At 36.7% G+C, this 21,657-nt stretch overlaps 1 non-coding gene and 1 pseudogene across 1 annotated transcript; both read left to right on the top strand.

Annotated features, from left to right (window-relative positions):
* The window catches only part of LOC103746838, an 81,937-nt pseudogene that overhangs the window by 12,283 nt on the left and 47,997 nt on the right, over positions 1–21,657 (top strand).
* LOC115066975 lies at positions 16,654–16,763 on the top strand. Its single transcript, XR_003846412.1, has one exon. It is a non-coding gene; the product is annotated as a U6 spliceosomal RNA (small nuclear RNA).

Here is a 21,657-nt window from a genome sequence, read left to right as displayed (position 1 = left end):
TTTTTAGGAGTTAGCCCTCAGCAATCATTTGTTCTTAGCACTTTGCTCAGCTATCAGTTCTTTCATTCACCACTGTTCAATGGAAGCAGAGACTTCTCTGCTTAAAACTGAGTCATATTTGTCCATGGGTATAAATATAGATATGTAAAAGTAAGTTTGATGCTATTTCAACTCAATTAAACTATAGTAGCAAGTTTCCCCTTTAAGACCTATGAAATCCCCACCAATTTATTTCTGGACTGGGTTCATAGTACTAGGCATGGGTTCCCTTCTGTGGAGTGGACCTCAATCAGAGAGTAGTAGCCACATGACAACTATGCCACTATTGCACAAGAGTGGACATCTTGCAAAGCAGTCTAAGTCTATAGGGTTCACTTGTGTTTCAGTTGATTTCCTCAGCATAAGAAACTTCTGTGACTATGGTAGCTACCAAGTAGGAAGGATATTTCCAGCTCTATACTAATTTGATTGTCTTGTGTCTTAAAAGTGAATATTTTGGTGTCTTCAGCAGTAAGGTTTATCATTTAGTTCTGATTGTCAATCAAGAAGAATGGCACTTTGATCTACAGGGTAATTAACAGCTATCTAACTTAAAGCCCTCACAGTTGGGGGGGTATTCATGGTCCGTTCTATAAATATATCCAAGTACACATGGTTGGATAGGTTATAGATTCTAGAGAAAATTCTATCTCTGTCGTATCTCTAGACAAATGAAATTTCTTACTGTATGCTAAATATGGATCCTTATATTTAGAGACAAATCTGCATACACCACTCATCAATGAAGATTCTTTTGGCAGCAGAAGGAGGCTATTACAGAGTTCCACAACTGGTCACAGACAGAGAATATACCACTAAGAAATGCCCAGCTCTAAGTGACAAATCTACAGTTGAACTTCTATACCTAAGGCCCATGAACATAGGAGGCAGAGAGAATACTAGTATTTCCCTCAACTCTCACCAGCAAAACTTCTTCATACAACAAAGTGTGATGCACACAGAAGGCCACAACTGACCAAGTTTTAGAGAATAAGAGTCTGTAGAATGTATGCCCCTGAATAGGAGCCATGGGACCATTGAGGAAGAGGGGAAAGAAAAAATGTAAAAGTCAAGGATTGTGCATGAACATAAGGAAACAAGTTTTCAGGCCCCTGGGAACTTGCTCATATAAACTTGTAACAATAGTGACAGCATGCACAAAACCTGTGGTTCTCAATCAGACAAAAACACAGCATAAAACTGGTGAAATGGGAAGTAGGCCCCAACCTTAGTGGAAAAACTATTGGCAACTGGTTAGTGTGGGTGAGGGAAAGTTGATCTTCATTAAGGGTGTAACTATAGATAGGCTGATTAGACTCCAGTGAATTAACTTGCAATGAGGGACATCTGTGTACAAAATTTGGATAGGACTTAACATATGTAGCAGAATACATGAAATCTGGTGGGGGCAGGTTTTAGGGGGATGTGGAGGAGGAAATGAGTTCTAAATTTGATTAAGATATATGAAATAAAGAAAAGTATAAACAAATAAAAAAGAAAAAAAGAGGAAGAATGGCAAAAGCCTGTATTGTTTTAGGGGTGTCTTGTTTCTCCTTGATGAACAATTCATACAGAGGTATCCTCAGAGTTTTGTGTAGTGATTGAAGGCTTTCAGAAGCAGCATTATCCTGCCATTCAGTGTATCTCCCTTCTTTAAAAAAAAATTACTGTGCTTTTGTACATTTCATACAACAGTTCTTGATCAAATTTAGACCCCATCCCCCATTAATAACTCCCCAATTCCCCACCAGACCTCATGAATTTTGCCATACATGTTAAGTCCTATTCAGTCAAACATTTTTACCCAGATGTCCTTTGGTGCAAATTCATTCACTGGTGCCTAGTCAGCCTATCTAGAGATTGTAGATAAGGCATAATCTCCCTCAGTAAGTGTAATCAGTCTCTAATAGTACCCAGTCTAGGGCTGGTCTGCCACCCATTTCTCTTGATCCACTCTGGGACTTTGTTTGATTGAGTTGGCATGGGTTCTATCTTGGATGACATTATTGCTACCATTTCATTTGTGCAAGCTTTCAATGGCCTGAACACCTCTGCTACCCTGTGTTCATGAATGAGTCCTGGATATAAAACTTTTAAGCTCTCTTCCACAATGTCCCAGAGCCATGGGTGGATAAGGTTTAATATAGGAGTCCTATACAGGGACACATTTTCTTCAGTCTCTTTTTCTTTAAAAATGGGACAGTTGTAGCCTTTTGTGACCATCACATTCTGTTGAATAAGGAAGATTTACTGGTGAGAGTTGAGGAATGCACTAGTTTTCCCTCTGCCTCTAGTTCTGCTCTGTTCCATGAGCCTTAAGTGCAAAGGTTCACCCGTAGATATCTCACCTAGGACTGAGTATCTCTCAGATGCATATTCTCTCTGTGTCAGACCAGTTGTAGGATTCTGAAGTAGCTTTCATCTGCTGCAAAAAGAAGCATCTTTGATGAGTGGTATATGTAAATATAAGGATCCATATTTAATATATGGTAAGAAATTTCATTTGTCTAGAGATATGACAGAGGTAGTGTTTTCTCTAAGATCTATGTCCTCTCCACCCATGTGTATTTGACTGAGTTTACAATACTACCTATGAGTTCACTCCCATTGAGAGGGCTTTAAGTTCAATTAGATAGCTGTTGATTACCCTCCAGATAACAGTGCCATTACTGCACCAATAAAGGTAGTTTGCTGAGCTTGTCATTATGGTTATTAGACTTTAGGCTTGGTTGGGCCATTGATTGAGTTTTCCTGTTAGTGAGCTAAACTTCATGTGGACGGCTTCCAGGTCAGTTCCTGCTCCACTACTCCAAGTCCTGTATATTGAAGTATGTCCTATTTTCAGCAGTAGGGTCTTCTTTTTTGTTTTTTTTGTTTTTTTGGATCACTCTCATCAATCATTTCAAGGGAGGTCTCTCCTGTCTGGCACTGTGTCCCTTGCTATACAGCCCCCAGGTATACATATGCACTAATGTTCAGACACTCTATGGGCATTTCTCAGGGGTTTCCAGGGACAACACATTTCCCTCTGGCTTCTCTAGTCCCCTAAGATCTATTCATCTCTATTCTTGCTTCCTCCTATCCAAACCGTCTCCTCCCTCCCCAGTACCAGTGCACCCCTTATCCCTCCCCTCCCCCAAATAACACCTACCTCCAATAATTCCCCTCTCCTGAGGATCAAGATAGTGTATTTTCATATGAGTATTTTACACATCCTTCCACATACATTCTATACATTTTGGTTGCCCCTGCTCCTTTTGCCCTCTCATCTCCCCTATAACCACAATACCCTCCCTGCTTAAGACTTTCAGTCTCCAATATTTTCCTTCTATATTTATGGCCCCTTACTTGTTCACCAAGGACTTTACCCACTGGGCCATCTCCCCAGCCCAATGAAGACAATTTGGGAGGTGGGGGCAAGAAGGGCAGAGTGTCACTCACTATGTAACCCTGGATGGCCTGGAACTCACTATGTAAATAATGCTGGTCTAGAACTCACAGAAGTTTGCTGAACCAAATGCTAGGATTAAGACCATGTAACACCACACAGCAAGGCAATTATTAATATAATTGCATGACAATATACTCACGGTACAGTGATATAGGAGAAAAATATCTGCATTTACTCTAATTGGAAAATAGCAGTATCATAGATCTGTGCTACTCAAGTTTATTTAAATACCTAGGGCAATCAATAAGAAAAATATACAAGGCAATGACATTAAAAATGCCATGAACTAGCCATGTGTGGTGGTGCATGCCTGTAGTCCTAACACTTGGGAGGCAGAGACTAGTTGATCTCTGTGAGTTCCGGGCCAGCTGGGGCACAGGAAGACCGTGTTTCAAAAAGACCAAAAAAAAAAAAAAAAAAAAAAAAAAGCTATAAATAAACTGAGAAGAAATACTAGTGTTCAAGTGACACATGGCAATTTAAAGGGGAAATAAAGCAAAGATAAAAACAGGAGAAACAAATGAAAAATAATATAATTTACAATTCATGATTTTTAGATTCAGAATACATGGGCAGTCAAGAAAAACACTAAATATTTCTATCAATAACAACAAAAGTCAAGGATGGATTATGGCAAGGGCATTGGTATTGAGGTCAACTAAATAACACAATGTCTGATGATGGTTTTGAATGCTAACAAGGTTTTAGACTCAAGCAATAGCGGAAAAGGAAGATACAGGGAACACAGAAGAAAAAACCTTATAAAATTAAAGCTATTCTCAATATTTAAAGATAAATGGATTGTGTTCTTGGAAAATCTTCAATTAATTCATCACTTTAGACCTTGCTATAAGCAATGTATTTCTTAGAAAATCTTAGTGGTCTATTCTGAATTTAAAAAAAAAAACTTGCAATCTCACTTGAAATGTTTTATTTATTTTTTTGTCACAGAGGCTATAACTTTAGCTAGAAAGAATGACATGTGGAGATTGAGCAAATTTCCAGTGGGAAAACAACAATATAGAAAAGTGCTATTCTGAAGTGATATATAAATTCATATATATATCTTAATGGCAATACGTTTGTAAGGCTATTAATGATGTTTCATAATACACTATGAAAATTTAGGCATGTATGGATGCTCCTCCCCTTAAATATTACTATTGCTTCAGCAAGAAGCATACTTATGAACCACGGTTTTGGAAACAAGAATATCTATTTACCACACTTTCAATATGCCTTTTTGCATCACATGGCAAATTTATAGGTATTAGTTACCAAAGAGGGAATACAATTCCAATGGACCCAGGAAGAAAAATAGTGAAACATAAGGTTTAACACTATGGTATTTATTTTTTCGGTCAAGGTAATTGAGAAAAAAATGGATTATCATTTATGCTTCATAATTTCTGTATCATGAGGTATAAATAAGACTGTACACTACTTAGATGTTCTTGCTGTGTGTTTTTATAGTTGAAATGGGCCCACAGCCCATGGAAAATTGATGATGCAGAGACCCAAAAGTACAGTGCCTTGCCACAATATGAGGAAGATCATCCCCACATACCACCCCCTCCAAGGCTCAGGGATTTTGTGGAAGAAGTTGGTGGAAAGAATGTAAGAGTGGGAGGAAGGGGTGGAGTGTTAACTGGAAGTGTACACTGACCACTATGCCAGCAAGCTATAGTCACACTTCCTTCCCATGCTCATCAAGGAGTCAAGGGGGGGAGTCAGTTACCCCTCCACCCAATCAGTTGACCTTAGCTACATGTCAGGCAGGGGCTAAGGATATATAAGCCAAGAACACAAGGAGGGGCCTCTCTTACCATTTTCTGTGGCTGTAGGGAAGTCACAGGATCTACATTTGAAAGTGGACTTTCCAGTACAGCTGTAAATGGGGGCACCCACTCCTCTGTAAACAAACCCTCACCTTATGCTGTGTAAAAAAATGCATAAAAAATTTTAGTTAGATAGTAAGAAATAGGAGGATATTTGGCACTTTAGTCATTCTCTTTGGTTCTTCTGAATTTTCCCTTGCCCAGGTCTGTCAGCATATGTTGACTGCCTCCTAGCATAAGGGTGTAAAAGGGGCTCAATTCCTCAGCAATATGTTTCTTTTTAATGTGTAGGTGAACTTCTGGTGCTATCTAATATCCTGACTAAAGCAAGAGATGATGCATTTCAGCTGCAGCTGTGTAACCAGATCCAACATTTGACTTAGTAGTCATTCAGTGAAGTATCATACATTTCCAATAGTTCTTCAGAAAGAGTAGTTTATCAAATACTGGAGAAGGAAATCTAATTATGAACTGCATGGAATATTGAGGCTTTCATTGAAGGATCCTACTCCATTATTTAAATAATAATGTTTTCAAATGCTTAAAATATATTTTACGTAAGAGTAAAAATATACATTATATAAGATTAAATCTGAAATAAAAAAAAAACTTGTGACTAATAGAAAACTCAAAATTTTTCATGAATGAGATTTTAATATTTTCCCTAACAAGTTAAAATAGCAACTAAGTACAGTGTGAGCTGATAAAAACTTTAATGAGTCAAAATACAACATAATTTTCTCTTTTTCTTTTGAGATTCAGTGTAATGTAGGCTAGAAAGACTTAAAACTTCCTTTGTAACTGTTGCTAAAAAGAACTTCTGATAGATACAGATGGCATCTGACCCCCTCTTCCCACCATCCTTATGACAAAAATGAGATATAATTATTCCAAATTACAGTTTGGTGAAACAAATAATTTATTGGGATTCCATACAGATCAATGGATGAGGGGGTTACTTACAGAAGTGTGGACATGATTTGGATTCACTCTTACATTTTGGTAAGGAATCTTTGACGTCCTGGCAGCTATTCATGATGGCAAAGGGCACCCCCCTCTCTTTGGCTTCCCCTGTCCCTATCCTTAGTCTCCCCCCATGTGATTAGGAAAGGCATATTGAAAATGTGGTAAGTAGAGATATTCTTGGCTCCAACTCCTTGGTTCATGACTATGCTTTCTTGCTGAAGCAATAGTAATATTGCTGGGTGGATGGAAGGCATGACTGACTCTCTTTGTCCCACCCCTCCTATGGAAAGCTTGTGGTGATTGAAGCAAATGGGTGATTCCCAGCTTGAGAAGAAGGCATCTGTTTACAACTTGCAAGTCTAGCTTGTCAGGTGGAGGGCAAGTCCATAGAACACTCGACCCCTTACTCTAGCTCTTACAGTCTTTCCACCAGCCTCTTATGTAAAAGTTCCTTAGCCTTGAAGGGAGTGACATAGATGTAGGATGATCCTACACTGTGATGGGATACTGAACTCTTGGGCCTCTTCATCATCTGTTTCTAAGACATAGCTGTTTGTTGGTCCATCTCAGTAGTATTCTTCCTACTATAAAGACAAATGAGAAGTAGGAAGATCTAAATGAACATTGCCTGTTGTAACAACCTAACCTATAGGTGTAAACACAAATACTTGGAAATTATCTTAGCAGACACATTACATCCATCTAACAAAATAATTGCAGAGGTGTCCCCACTGGGGCCTGTAACCTCCATTGCCATTGAGAGTTAGCCTGGATTAAAGTACCAGATGTTTATTTCTTCCCAAAGAGTGGATCTTAAATCAAAACAGAAATTTTTGGCTGTACATACATTAGTGGAGACACTATTGTACCAGCGGGCACATCTTGCTTGGCATGTCAATAGTGCAGCATGCGATGGTCCATCATTAAGCAGAAGTTTTGTGAACCATTCTCCCATAATGATTATACAAGCACCTCCTGGCACTATGACCACCAGCCTTCTGGTGACAGGGAGTTTCCAGCTTAGTCTCAATCTGATCTCTCGCTTTCCCATGTTCATATCATGTAGTGGCTTCAGAAGTAGGGTCTTACCAGTTGTTTCTGATGTGCAACCAACATTAGTGGTGATAGCCTTTATTGTTTGGAGAACCTCCAGGGCTTCTCTGGTGAACAGGTCACTGGAAATTTCATTTAACAATTGCACAGTGTTGGGAGCCTTTATGTTTATTTTCATATTTGTTTATTCTTTGGCATCTATAGAATCAGGCTGTTACAGACTTTTCCCAACCATCCTCGAGGGTATCACTTGTGCCTTACCTGACCATAAAGCTCCCAAGAATTTTAGTGTTATAACTGTCCTTTGTTTCTTCCCATATACAGATATATGAGAGAGAAAAGTTATTACATCTATTGTTCTTTCTATTCATATGTATATATGCATGTATGTGTAAAATAATAATCAAGGAAAGGGACAGGAAAACGAGAGTGGGACTGAGAGGGATGGAAATGTGGCAAAGAGAATATTCATATGTGATAGTAAAAATTTCATGCTTTAATGGAGCTCAAGAGAAGTGGGACTATAGGAGAAGTGTATTATGAAGGGAGAAATGGGAAAAATGGGGGAACCTTAAATGGGAAAACCATGGTGGAAGGGTTAGACAATGTGAATAGCTAGCTAGTTTAAAAAAGCAGAAGGAATCATATTAGTTCAACAACCTACTGACAAATTATACATACAACCAGATCAAAGAATACAATATATGTCTAGGCAAGGTTTATCTGAAAGCATTTGGTCTGCCCAAGCTTTATCTACATGGCACATGGTAATTAAAAGTACCAGATGGAAGTAACTGTCTTGGATGTTTAACAGCCATAGTATGAGGCTTATACCAATTTCAACAGAGGTACATAACGGTCAGTCTTTGCTCCTTTCCTTCCTAGGACTATGAGCATCTCTCAAAATGTCCTGTGACTGTGGTTAGTCACTTGTACTCTTGATCAAAGAGGCTGTGGAGACCCAACCAGATGGACATGAACCAGTGTCCAGTCTACAAAGAGGAGGGTCAACACAGAGGAAACATTACCTCCATGCTTCCAAGTGAAGCCAGCTATGGTCAAGCAGGACCTTTCACTTATCTTCACATAGACAGAACTGATAAAAGAATGGAGCCAGGGGCTTCTCCCAAGCTCATGTTACCTCTGAGGAACAGATCCTCAAATGTTCTTAAGAGTAAATAAATCGGTTTATCTGGGCCAATTGTAGGGTCTTAAAAACCCCAAAAGAAAGTATAACCAAAGATTAATGAGGTCAATAAAATTTTTTAAGAGTCCATATGTATATCTAAAGGCTACATAACAAGAAACAATGCCAGACAGGAGATACCTTCCTTTGTGTTATTGGCCAGGGTGGCCCAAAAGATTCCCAGACAGTAACCCAGCATAAAACTGGGAAAATGAACAGCAGACCCCAATCTTATCTAAAGGAATATTGACAACTGATTGCTGCTAGATGAGGAACAGCTGATCTTCCTAAAACAAGGATCTCTAGATAGGCTAACTAGATTCAGCCAATGAACAAGCACTGGGGAATGGCTGTTGACACCAACAACACAGTGGACAGTAACAGGGATGATAGAGTATACGGGCTCCAGTGGGGGGAGGAGGCTATGGGAGGGTGCCATTTGGGATGTGGGTATATAGATGAATAAGATTGTGTGGGATGATCTGTATGAAACACAACAAAAATCAACAAATTAAAAAGAAAAGATGTATTTGAGGAGGAAGAATAAAACTTTACTTCATGTTAATTAGTAGAGGTGATTAACATGACCATTGAAATCTACCTGATGACTTTATATCCATACTCAGGTGCCAAGGATCCGAGCATAAACCAACTGTGTCTAGTAATAATCAGATACATAGAGGTTAAAGACACATGTGCAATCTTCTAAGTGTTAGTGGCATTAAAAATATAGGAAATAGCATATTTTAAAATGAAATGGAGATCTTCTTTAAAAGTTAAAAACTCATTCAATTTTATGTCTTACAGGCTTTATACTGAGTTAAGTATTGTATAACTGTATTAATTCAACTGTGAACCTAAAATTTACAGCCACTTTTGAAAGAGATGTATCCTTGCTCTGGAAATTGTTACTGAATATGTTAAAGCTCTAATGGAATGCTTCTTCTAATCATGTGGTTATTAAATAAAAAAAGTTAAAAATCTGATGCTTTAAAAGTGCCTCAGAAGTTTTGCTGTGTTGTATTATCATTTTTATTTTGTTCCTGGAGTACTTCAATTTATTTCTTAATTTTTTCATTAACCTATTCATCTCCATGAATTTGTATAATTTCCAAAGATTCTTTTGTTGCTGATTTTAAGCTTTATTGCATTGAGGTCTGATAAAATCATGGATTATTTGAATTATTTCATATTTGTTTAGGTTTGTTGCATTACCAGTATGTGATCAGTTTTAGAAAAATGTCTATGGACTTATGAATAGAAAACATATTTTTGGTGCTTGGGTGGAATATTAGGTAGATGTCTGCTAGATCCATTAGATAAATGGTATCAGTTAATTCAGATGTCTGCTCTTCTTTGACCTTGCTCTTGGAAATGGTGGGGTATTGAAGTCCCCTACTATAACTGATTTGGAGTTAATCTGCATCTTAAAGTCCTGTAGTACTTTTTAATGAAATTGGGTGCAGTAGAGTTTGGTGCATAAATGTTTATGATTGCAATACCTTCTTGATCAATTGTTTCTCTCTCTCTCTCTCTGCCTCTCTCTCTCTCTCTCTCTCTCTCTCTCTGACCAAAATGAAGTGACCCTCTTTCTTTCTTATTAGTTTTAGTTTGTAGTCTACTTTTTCAGATATTCGAATTGCAACACCTGCTTGTCTTTAAGTGTCATTTGCTTGAAGTTAGAACTGACCTGGAAGCCTCCTCCCTGAAGACTAGCTCTCAAAATTTTGGAGAACACTTTGCAAAGTACTAAGAGAGAATGTCAACTTATGGGCCAACCCCAGATTTAAGACCTAAAAACCACAAGAATGACCAGCACAGAAAATGATATTGGTGCAGTAGTGACACTTTTATCTTGGGGGTAATCAATAGGTACCTAATTGGTCTTAAAGTCCTCTCAATGGAAGGTAACTCATGTATGGCACTGTAAACATAGCCCAATACATGACTGGAGAGTTCATAGATCTTAGAGAAAACCTGAAGGCTGTCACCTCACTAGACAAATGTATTTTCCTATTATATGCTAAATATGGATCCTTATGCTTGGAGAAAAGCGTGCCTGTCACCACTCATCAAAGAAACTTCTTTTGGAACAGATTGAGACTATTACACAGTTCCACAACTGGTCACACAGAGAATAAGTGTTGGTGTGATGACCAACCCTAAATGAGACTTCTACAATGGAACCTTGGCACCTAAGGCTCATGGAACATAGTGGAACAAGGGGTAGAGAGAATACTAATGCTTCTCTCAACTCTCATCAGCAGTGCTCCCTCATGCAACAGAAGGCAAAGAACACAGAAAGCCAAAAGAGACTAAAGCACAGAGAATGCGAGGCTACAGAATGTGGGTCCCTGGACAGGACTCCTATTTTAAATTTTCTCAGGAACCATTACTGAAGAGGGGGCAGAGGAGGAAGAGGGGGCCAGAGGAGGAAGTGCTCAACCATATGCAAACAGTGTCTTACAGGGACTTTGCTCATATGAGTCTGCAGCAATGATGTCAGTGTGCACCACACCCATGCAGACTCATCAGACAAAAACCCAGAATAAAGCTAGGGAAATGGGCAGCAGGCCCCAACCTTAGCCAAAGAACAATTGGCAGCTGATTACTGCTGGGTGAGGAAGAGATGATCTTCGTTAAGAGAGTGACTCTAGATAGTCTGACTAGATCTCAGTGGATGAACTTTCACTGAGGGCATCTGGGGACATTAAGTAGACCTGATAGGCCTTAACATAAATGGTGTGTTTGTGGGGTTTGGAGGGGTGAACATGGGGGAGGGGGTGTAAAGATAATTATGAAGTTTTGTATGAAATACATAAAAATATACCCAAAAAACCATGTTGTTTTTATTCAGGCATAGCCATAATGTATTATTATGTAGTGGTTACTGTAATGAAAGCTTATGGACTAAACACTGCAGACTTCAAGAGAGAAGTTGCACACATGAACAAACAGTGCTTGTTACGGCATGCACAAGTCTTGATCAAGCTCAAGCCAGAAAAAAATCCTAGCATGTATGTGGGAAGTGGGCAAGAAGCCTGAGCTCTTCCTGAGGAGCAATTGTCAAATAATAGCTTCTGTGAGAGGGAGAATCAGTGCTTTTTAAGGGTGTAATTCTAGGTAGATTGACAAGGTCCAAAGGATGGATCCACACCTGAGCTTTTGGAGAAAATATAGACTCAATAGGCCTTTAAAGAAACAATAATAATGGAGAAATCAGAGTATAGTGTAGGGGGTGAGCTGGAGATTGTGGAAGTGGTCTGGATATGATCAAATCCATTCTGTGAAACTTTGAAAGAATAAATAAAAATATTTTTAGAAATTAAAATAAAAACTGCTGAATTCCACTTCTGTCTTCACAATATCGAAAGGCCACTAGTTAGCTGTTTGTCCTCCTAAAAGTACTGTCATAGTTTGCATATGGTTGAAATACGATTCTAAAGGATCATGTGCTAGAAGCTATAACTTGGGTGAAACTAAGTCTTGATGAGGGCTTGAGAAGTGGAGCCTAATAGAATCCACTTGGGGGCTAAGGGAGGCATATCATTTAATGAGATTAATATAGCTCTTGTGGTATCCTAATTGCCATCTGACTTCCTCTCTGACATTAGTCCATCATCTGTGTTTTTCCATCATTGTGATGTCATCACCGTGGTATCCTTATCAGAGTAGATCTCATAGTGTTGCCCTATTGTTAGATGATGAACTTTTGAGCTGAATAATTTATTTTCTTAATAAAGTTATATATCTTCTACTTTTGTTTTATTAATGATGAAGAAACTGACTACTATAATCAGCTTATCTCATCATGGAGGCTCTATGTGTATGGCCTAAGTAACTTTTTTTCTCAAATTTTATTTTTTTATTTATGTGTATATGTGTGTGCAGGCTTCACTGTATGTGCACCAACTGCAAGAAGAGAGCATATGATCTTCTGGGGTTGGAGTTTCAGGTGGTTGTGAGGTGCCTCATACAGGCTTTGGATATCTGGGCCTTCTGCAGCAGTAATAAGTAGTCTTAACAGATGAACAATCTGGCAACTCCCCATTATTAACATTCAGAAAACCTCCTCCACATGTGGATATTGGAAATTTAGAAAATTATTTTCAAAAGGACTAGAGCCTCAAGTCTGTTGTGATAATGAAGATTTTCATGATCAGGGCCAGACATACCTTTAATTCCTACTGCAGCAACAGGAGAATCTCTGAGACTGAGGCTACTAGCCTAGTTTACATAGTGAGTTCCAGACCAGCTGGGGGTACAGAGAGGCACTGTCTCAAACAGCAACAATAATAAAAATATGTCAATACCAGAACTTCATAAAAAAAGTCACAATTAGAAAAGTGATTAACCCCATATTACTTCTCTCCTCACTTGGTTAGATCATCTGGAAGTAGTTAAACTTACTTTCCTGGATTATGTATTTCATAGTTTATTTCTGTAATGATAAACAAATACCTGCATGTTTTACTGGCTCCTCTTCTTTTTTTTATCCAGAATACAATGGCTAACTATTAATTATTTTTAAAGATAGAATATACATAGTGATTAAGTGAAAAATGACTGTGCCGGCTAAGTATATCAAGAAAGACTTTTATGTACAAGCACTATTTTCTGTGAAACAATGGAGACAGAAATTCTTAAGAAGCAACAGTTCATGTACCTTTGAAATATCAATGTTTTTCTGCATATGTTTAATAATTAAGCTTTTTAATATGCTGTTAGTTAATTTTATTTTAGGTAGTATCAGGGTTTTTTCACAATGTATTCTAAACACTTATTTTTGTACGTGTATGTGTGTTTCCATATGTGTATTTATGTGAACCAAATATGTGAAGGTTCTTTTCATAACCAGAAAAGGCAGAGGTTCCCCAATAACTAGAGTTTTAGGAAGTTGTGAATCACTCCATGTAGAGGCTGGAAACTGAATCTAGGTCCTCTGCTAGAACAACAAATGTTCTTAGTGGTTGACTCAGCTCTCAAGCACCTCATCACAATACACTCTGATTCACATTTTATATAGTTAATGTTTATCTATTCAGCACATACTATTTCATAACTTACTTATTAAAAACCTTACTGTGAGTTCTGTCAGCAATTTCTGCATTTCTTTATGTTGTAACTTACACAGATATGTGATTTTATGCTGAAATCTATTTCATTTCACAATCCTATTTTCATAATCTGTGCATTATAAATTGTTTATTTTACAGCTAAATAAAATGTTAACTTTAATATTATAACAAAAATAATGGTGGTGTAATAGATAAGACCTTTGCCAACATTAAATATTTTAGCAAGGGAAAGAAATGTAGCTGGATATTAAAATACATGCAAAAAATTCTACAGAAAATACCAAAATTATTTAAAATAATCATCATGCTTAATTTTAAAATATTCTAAAACATTTAAGTATTTACTCATCAGTTGCTGTATTACAATTTACATTCTAAAGCTACATAATTTGAGTTAAAACAGAGAACTCAGGCTGAAGCAGTGGCTCAGTGGTTAATAGAACTGGCTGTTCTTGCAGAGGACCCAGGTTGGAATCAAAACACCCAAATGGCAGCTAACAATTGTCCATAACTCCAGCTCCAAGGGATCTGACAATCTCTTCTGTCCTCCATGGCTGGGCATTGTACAACACAGATGCATACATTATTCTATATTTAATATTGGATTCAGCTTAATACACACATGCACATAAAATAAAAATAATAAATTAAAAAAAGCAAAAACATTTTTTAAAAGTTCAGAACTCAAGTACATTTTATATATACTTAGTTGCATGACCTTTATTACATTTTCTAATCATGGGATATAAATAAAAGTTTTATGAGTATTAAATTATGAAGTCTGAGTAAAAATACATTAACTATTTGTAATTCTCTTTGATTTTAGGGTGAAATTGGATATTCAAAAGGCTGAATTCCATTGTTATGTAAAATGGTTACCAACACTTTTCATGGCAATGTATTTGAAATAGGCTAACTTGTTTATAGTTATATGTCACTTTGTTTTCATTCAATGATCATATTTCTTTAATTTCATTAGTGTGTAAAGTAATTGAGTCAACTTTAAAGACCATATACAATAAAATATACCTTTTGAAAATATGATCTCTCATGGTTAGTGGAGGCACAATATTTATTTTTGCATTTATTCTATCTTGCAGTTAATTCACAGCTAATATTAAGTGGTGGTAATAAATCCTTCAACATTTATTCTACATTTAATATTGTATTCAGCTTTAATTATTATTTTCTATTTGCATTGTAAATCTCACTTATGGATGAGGACATTGAAACTGGAAGAGACTACAAAAGTTTCCCAATATCATAGTATTGTCCCACTAATTAACTTTTATAGAGTATGTCCTTTAAAGTTTTTGCCTTATACATACTTTTACAAATGCATCTGGACTCTCCAGACAGTTTCCACACAATCAAAACTATCTGAGCAAAGCAAAATGTTTGACTTCTGCAGAAGGGTGCAAAGCTGCTCTAAAGCCAGCAAGCAAGCACATGCAGTAATGCCGCACTCTGAGTGGTCTGATCTCAGCCTCACATTCACTTGGCTAATTCAAAATGGCATAGAGGTTAATCAAGATGCAGCTTTTGGGAGCAGGATGTCATGCTGAGCAAAAACATTAGTCTTAGAAGAAAATTGACTGGGAGGGAGTTTTGCCAGATGATCTTGTTCCAAACTTCTTTAAAGACAGAATTTTTTGTTTGTTTGTTTGTATCATTTAACACTTTGATAGAAAAGACAATGAATTTAATTTACATTTCCCTCAATAGTAAGATGCAAACTGATCAGTTGTGCATATACAACACCTGGCCTGAATATTAGTTGTGTAGACTATGGGAGGTTTAATGTACATACTGTACTTTTATCATATTTGCTTCCTTTATGACATGCTCTAATTCTTCTCCCTTTTTGTCCTTGGTCCACATCCCTAATAATTTCCCTTTAAAGTCCTTTCCCTTTTCAGTTCTTTCAGTAGATTTTTAATCTATGAGAGATGTTTCCTGTGACCATCTCCCTTAGTTTATTTAGCATGATGATCTCCAGTAGCATCTGGCTTCCTACCACATACTTAGAGGAAGCATTTCATTACAACAACATTGACATATTCAATAACAATTTCCTGAGCTTTAAGGCTGCATAAAATGTGTGTGTGCGAGTGTGTGTGTGAGAGAGAGAGAGAGAGAGAGAGAGAGAGAGAGAGAGAGAGAGAGACAGACAGACAGACACAACAGAGATACAGAGAGAGACAGAGACACAGAGAGAGACAGAGACAGAGAGACTGAAACAGAGAGTTCCTGTGTGCACTTTTCTCTGTGTGTGTTTCCTTATGAGTTTATCCATTGATGGGCATATAGACTGATTCCATAACTTTTCTGTGATGAATATTGCTGTCACAATAAAACTGGATGTATGGGTGTTCCTATAGCAAGTTGAAATTTGGTTGTCTGGATTTCTGCAAAAATGCCCACCAAGTGTCTTTGCCTCTGGCATACATCACTGATGAATTTTCATCACCATACAAACCAAAAGATCACCTGAAAACTAAATTCCTACCATGCCTTTTCCATTTTCAATTAGAATAAAACCCAAAGTACTCCAGTAGCTCATGGATTACAAATCAGTTTTCTACCCTATTTTTATGGTTTTATTCTCTAAATTCTAATCACGATCTCTGATACATCAAAAAGAGTGCTCTTAGTAGAAATTAAACAAGATGTGTCCTTGAAACCTACTAATTCCTCCCCCTTTTAAATTAAATATTCTTTATGAATCTCTTCATGGCTTTCTTTTCAACTATCTTAGATTACCATGAATAGTTCCTAAACAAACTGCACTTTAACCGACCTCATCATTTCTTTTCCCATCACCCTGCATAGTTTGCTGTGTAGCATTTGTTGTTGACTGTAATGAAGTATCCACATCATTTTCTATTCACCTTTAGAGAGTTTCAGGGACTATACTGCTGTATCCTGTGATCATAATACATATTACATATTAAACAAAATCAAAGATTAAAGGTTGCAAAGTGTTTGCCTAACATATGGGAGGCCTTGGATTCAATCCCAGTGCCACCACGATATATATTTGTGCTTGCTTTGACAACACACATACTAAAATTGAAATGACACAGAGAAGATTACCATGGCTGCCTCTGCACGAGGATTACATGCAAATTCATGAAGTGTTCCATATTAAAAGAAATAAAAATGACAAATTGGGTTTTTAAGCCCTAAAGTAGCTAGTATGGTAAACATAATATAGGCTAGAATTAGTTTAGTTCTCTATCCTAGAAATATCATAGAAAATAAATAATTTACTAGCATCTGCTATTTATTTTAATCATAGTAGTGAAACTGGATACTGCTATTTTCTACAACACAGATAATTATATAAGATTTTATTTTCTTTTGCACATATATAAGTGTAAATGAATGCAAATCAAAAGCTAACGAAGTATCACCTTTATATGAATTATTGTCACCAATTAACTGCATAAGACTACTTGAGAATAATTTCAAATTTTTCTTTAAGATTAATCTATTGCAGTAAAAATAGAGGATGAGATGTAATGGGATTTGCTGGATTTCTAGCTTTCAATTATAGCCATTCATTACATGAACAGCTTTAGCTAAATATGGAATAATGAGGACTTTTAGAAAGCAGAAGCTGCTAAATATTCAGAAGATATTTGTTCACATATAAATGAAAGGTAAAGGTGAAGGGAATGATACTTAGCATATGCTCAAAAGTATTTAAAATAAAAATACTTTCCCAATAACTTAGAACCTCAAAGTACTTCTACAGATGAACATAAAATATCCTTTTTTCCTATTGAATTATACATACTCTCACTTACTGAAATTTAACCTTTGTTAATACATGAGAGACATAAGTTTAACAATTTCCTTCTTTTGAATTTGAAACTTCTAATGTGACATTTCAGAATAAATTAAAAGTAATCAAGACATTGGTAGAGAGGAAGTAAGAAAAAAAAATGTCCCATTAAACCCATGGCATTTAATGCTTTAGCCTACAATATGTCTTCTTCTGTATTCAATGTGTTATCTACAAAAGGCCATGAATATCAATTTAATAATGATGAAAGGGGATATTTAGACTATTTGAGAACAGTTACTATTACAACACAGATGGAAGCAATAAGCCATAATGTGGATTGACAAAGTAATTGTAAAGTGGTTTATTATATAGAATAAGAAATATGATTGAAATATATAAAAAGCTAAAATGTCCCAAAATCTATGCATTCATAAAATACAGACATGCATAAGGTGTGCTAAGTTTTTTGGGAAAAGTGAACTTGGGACATAGAGACTTAGATATTTAATAATTAATTATCTTGATTCTTAAGTGTATGAGTGTTTTAACTTCATGTACAAAAGTGTGCCACTGAGTGTGATGGCCCCAGAGATCAGAAGAGTGCATCAGATATCTTCGGACTGGAGTTATAAGCCTTGATTTCTATTCTTCATGTGGGTGCTGAGAAGCAAATCTGGGTCCTCTGAAAGAGCAGCCAGTTCATTTAACTGCTGAGCCATCTCTCCAGTCCCAAAACTTAAATAATTAAAGGATTGTTAAGATATGTTAAATATGCAGTAAGATAAAGAAAGAATAAAAAAAAACACTGATTTTAGGAATCTACATATAATTTGATGAACAAGCAAGCATATCATTTATAGATAATGAAATAAAATCATAATTGTGACACATCTGTGCTAACAGTTATGTCTCCTTTAAATTGGCCAGTATTGATGACACTAAGGATGGGTTCATTCTGTCATACATCATAATCACAATGATACAGAAAAATTCATAAATGTTCAGCAGGATAATGGGCAGACATAGGTTTCTGGAAAAGTATAGTTCACTTATTTTTGTGCATCATTCAAAGAAACGTGAGTATAGCATTGGCCCTGACCCCTTCAATCTGCTGGGTCTATAGTCAAATTTCAAGTACTCTTTGTAACAGACATTCTTGGTAAACTTGATGATGGTGGTATCCCAACACAACAGGGTTAGGAAAAGTGGGGTGATAATGATGATAAAGAAAGTTAGATAAACAATAAATATCAAATATTTACATTTGTATTTTATGCATAATATTTGTATTAGCACATAATATTTGTATAATATTATGTAATACTTGTATTGTTTTTCATCAAGATGCACCATATCATATGTAATTGGATATTTTTTGTCTGATCCATTTCTCTATACTACACTTGATTTACATGGGTTAGATTTCATAAGCTTTCTGCTTCCTTCCTTAAATTGGGGCACTCTCTGACATCTGGGAAGGTTCACCTGGGATTTCACATGGATGCTACCAAGACATCAAATTTATTTCCCATGACAAAACACTGATAATGTGCTTACACGCTAGGACAATGTCTGAATGTATTTTCACACTGACTATGGAGACTTACCAGGTCTCACTTCTACATACCATACTTTCTTTGAACTTCCCATTTAGAGCTCATGCACCAATAATTTGGATCATACTGTGGGTGACAGATTGAAATTACAAGGGCAAATATTTCTGAGATGAACACTAATTTACATATATTACCTCAGTTCTGTGTTCAAGGATAATATGTCAGTTGATTTATGTTCAGGAAACATAATAAAATCTTGGGCCTATGTGTAAGATTCCTAATAATGCAGGAAGATAAAAATTGGATGCAAAGATAGAGAGGAGGTCATAGCCCATGGTGTCACACTTCAATTTTTCAGTAAGGAGATTCTAATAGTAAAAATGTCAAACACTCACGATCTTAGGAAGATTTGAGGTCCAAGAAGAAAGACTATGATAATCAGGGTGGAAGTTTCTCAAAAAGTTAGAAATAGATTTAGCACATGATCCAGGTCTGCCACCCTTGGACATACACTCAAAAGAATCTATATCATGCTAGAGAGATACCTGTTCACCCATGTTCATTGCTGCTCTATTCACAAAAGCCAAGAAATGGAAGACATCCATCAACTGATGAATGGATAATGAACATATGGTATATTTATAAAATGCAGTATTTTTCAACTTTTAGGAAAATGAAATGAAAGTTGCAGTCAATAGAAGAATCTGAAAAATAATCCTGAGTGAGGAAACTCAGATTTAGAAAGACAGAGACACATGTTCTATCTCATATGGGCATGATAGCTTGGATTCTTTGGCTATGTGTGTTTCATTTGGAAACAAAACTAGTAAGGCACCAAGGAGGGTAGGCTTCATAGGAGGGGAGACAGAGTGTGATGATATAAGGGGTAGAAGGAAAGTGATGTGATAGGAAGAGTTAAATGGCTTGGAGAGTAGGAGGGCTGTGTAGAGGGCAGACTATGAGGAAGAGCAAATAACAATAAAGTTATTGTAGAAACGTCTTATGGGACCAGGTATAGTGGCATATTTCTTTAATCCCAGCACTTGGGAGTCAGAGGCAAGCAGATCTCTGTGAGTTCTTGGACAGCTAGTCTACATAGTGAGTTCCATGTCAACTATAGCTATATAGTGAGATCCTGTCTCTAACAAAACAAATCAAAACAATTACAATAACAGTAACAAAGTCATATGGAAACCTACTATTATTGAAGAGTCTTAGATTCCCAGCACCCACATGGATACTAACAAACCATCTGTAATTTCAGTTCCAGGGGATCAGTGCCCTCTTTTGACCTCTGGAGGCATTGCACAACATGGGTGCACTTACATACATGCAGGCAATACTCTCATATACATAAAATAAATATAATAAATAAAAATATTTATACATATATTCAAAGAATTTAAATGGAGTTACTCTATAAGTGTTGGAAAATGCCTTTACTAGACACCACAGACTAGAAAAGAGTAATTTCAGTGGCAAGAATGGACACCCTTTTTGGAGTTGTTGATCAGAGTGGTTCTGTAGATTCTCAAACAACACTGGCTACTCCTGTTGCCCCTGGTTGATCACTAGAACTTGATGGTATGATATTATGGCTGAAGACCCCTAGAAAACAAACATGAAGAAATGAAGCTGATGCTGACCTCAAAGCTTCATCATGACTAGATAGCTCTTATGGTGCTGGAAGGTAGCATGTCTGCTACCAGAAAAGAAACCATTAATCTTACCGAGGTGTAAAGTGTGTGAGTTTCATTAACAACTGGCCTGACAACATATAACTCTTGTGCAAAAATGGCACAAATGTTATGGGACTAACCAACCACTTTCCATTTTGATTTAAGGCCCACTTCCCAAGAACCCACATTTGACACCAAATTCAGGGTCAAAAAACAAGTCTAGGTAAGTCACAGGCCATATGGGAGAACCTAGTTCTATTATTTTTGTAAATCAGCATAGTATTAAACCAACTCCTAGTGCATCTCTCAACTCCCACCAGAGAAGTTTCTTCCTCTGTAGATGGTAAGTAATACAGTTTCCCGTAAACAGTCAACATATAAAGAATAAGAGACTGGAGTGCTCAGCTCTAAATGGACACCTGTATCACTCTCTGTCCTCCAAAGACTCAAGGATTATTGTGGATGAGAGGGCAGAAAAATGGTACTACTCAGAGGTGTTGAATGAATATGAGGAAATAAATAGCATTTATGAGACACATCAAGGAAGTTGTGCATATGAACCCACAATGACTGTGAAAGCATACACAAGACTTGTGTAAATCCAAGCCAGGCAGCATCCCAACATGGAATCTCGAGGTGGACAAGAAGCCACAGCCATATCTGAGGATGTATTGGCAAGAGTTTGCTACTGGGAAAGGGAGAATCAATTTTTTAAAGGGTGTGACATTGGGTAGTTTGAGAGGATTCAGGAAGTGGGACTTCGCCTAAAAGTACTTGAAGAACACAAACTTGACCCCAAAGGCATTAGAAAAATCACGGATATGAAGTGAGATGTGTTAGGAAAGTGGGTATGGATCTGAGAGGAGCTGGGGAGGTGATCTGAATATGATCAAAATACATTCTATGACATTCTCAATGAATCAATAAAAATATTTAAAATTTATTAAAAGTAAAAAGAACATACATATTTTTAAAGTACATTAAGGTCGTCTGAAGTGTTTAAATCTATCTATCTATC

This window comes from Nannospalax galili, unplaced genomic scaffold (assembly GCF_000622305.1).
Source record: "Nannospalax galili isolate Female #2095 unplaced genomic scaffold, S.galili_v1.0 scaffold140, whole genome shotgun sequence".
NCBI classification, from domain to species: domain Eukaryota; kingdom Metazoa; phylum Chordata; class Mammalia; order Rodentia; family Spalacidae; genus Nannospalax; species Nannospalax galili.
Note: the sequence above shows the minus strand (reverse complement) of the source record. Positions and strands in the feature narration are given on the sequence as shown.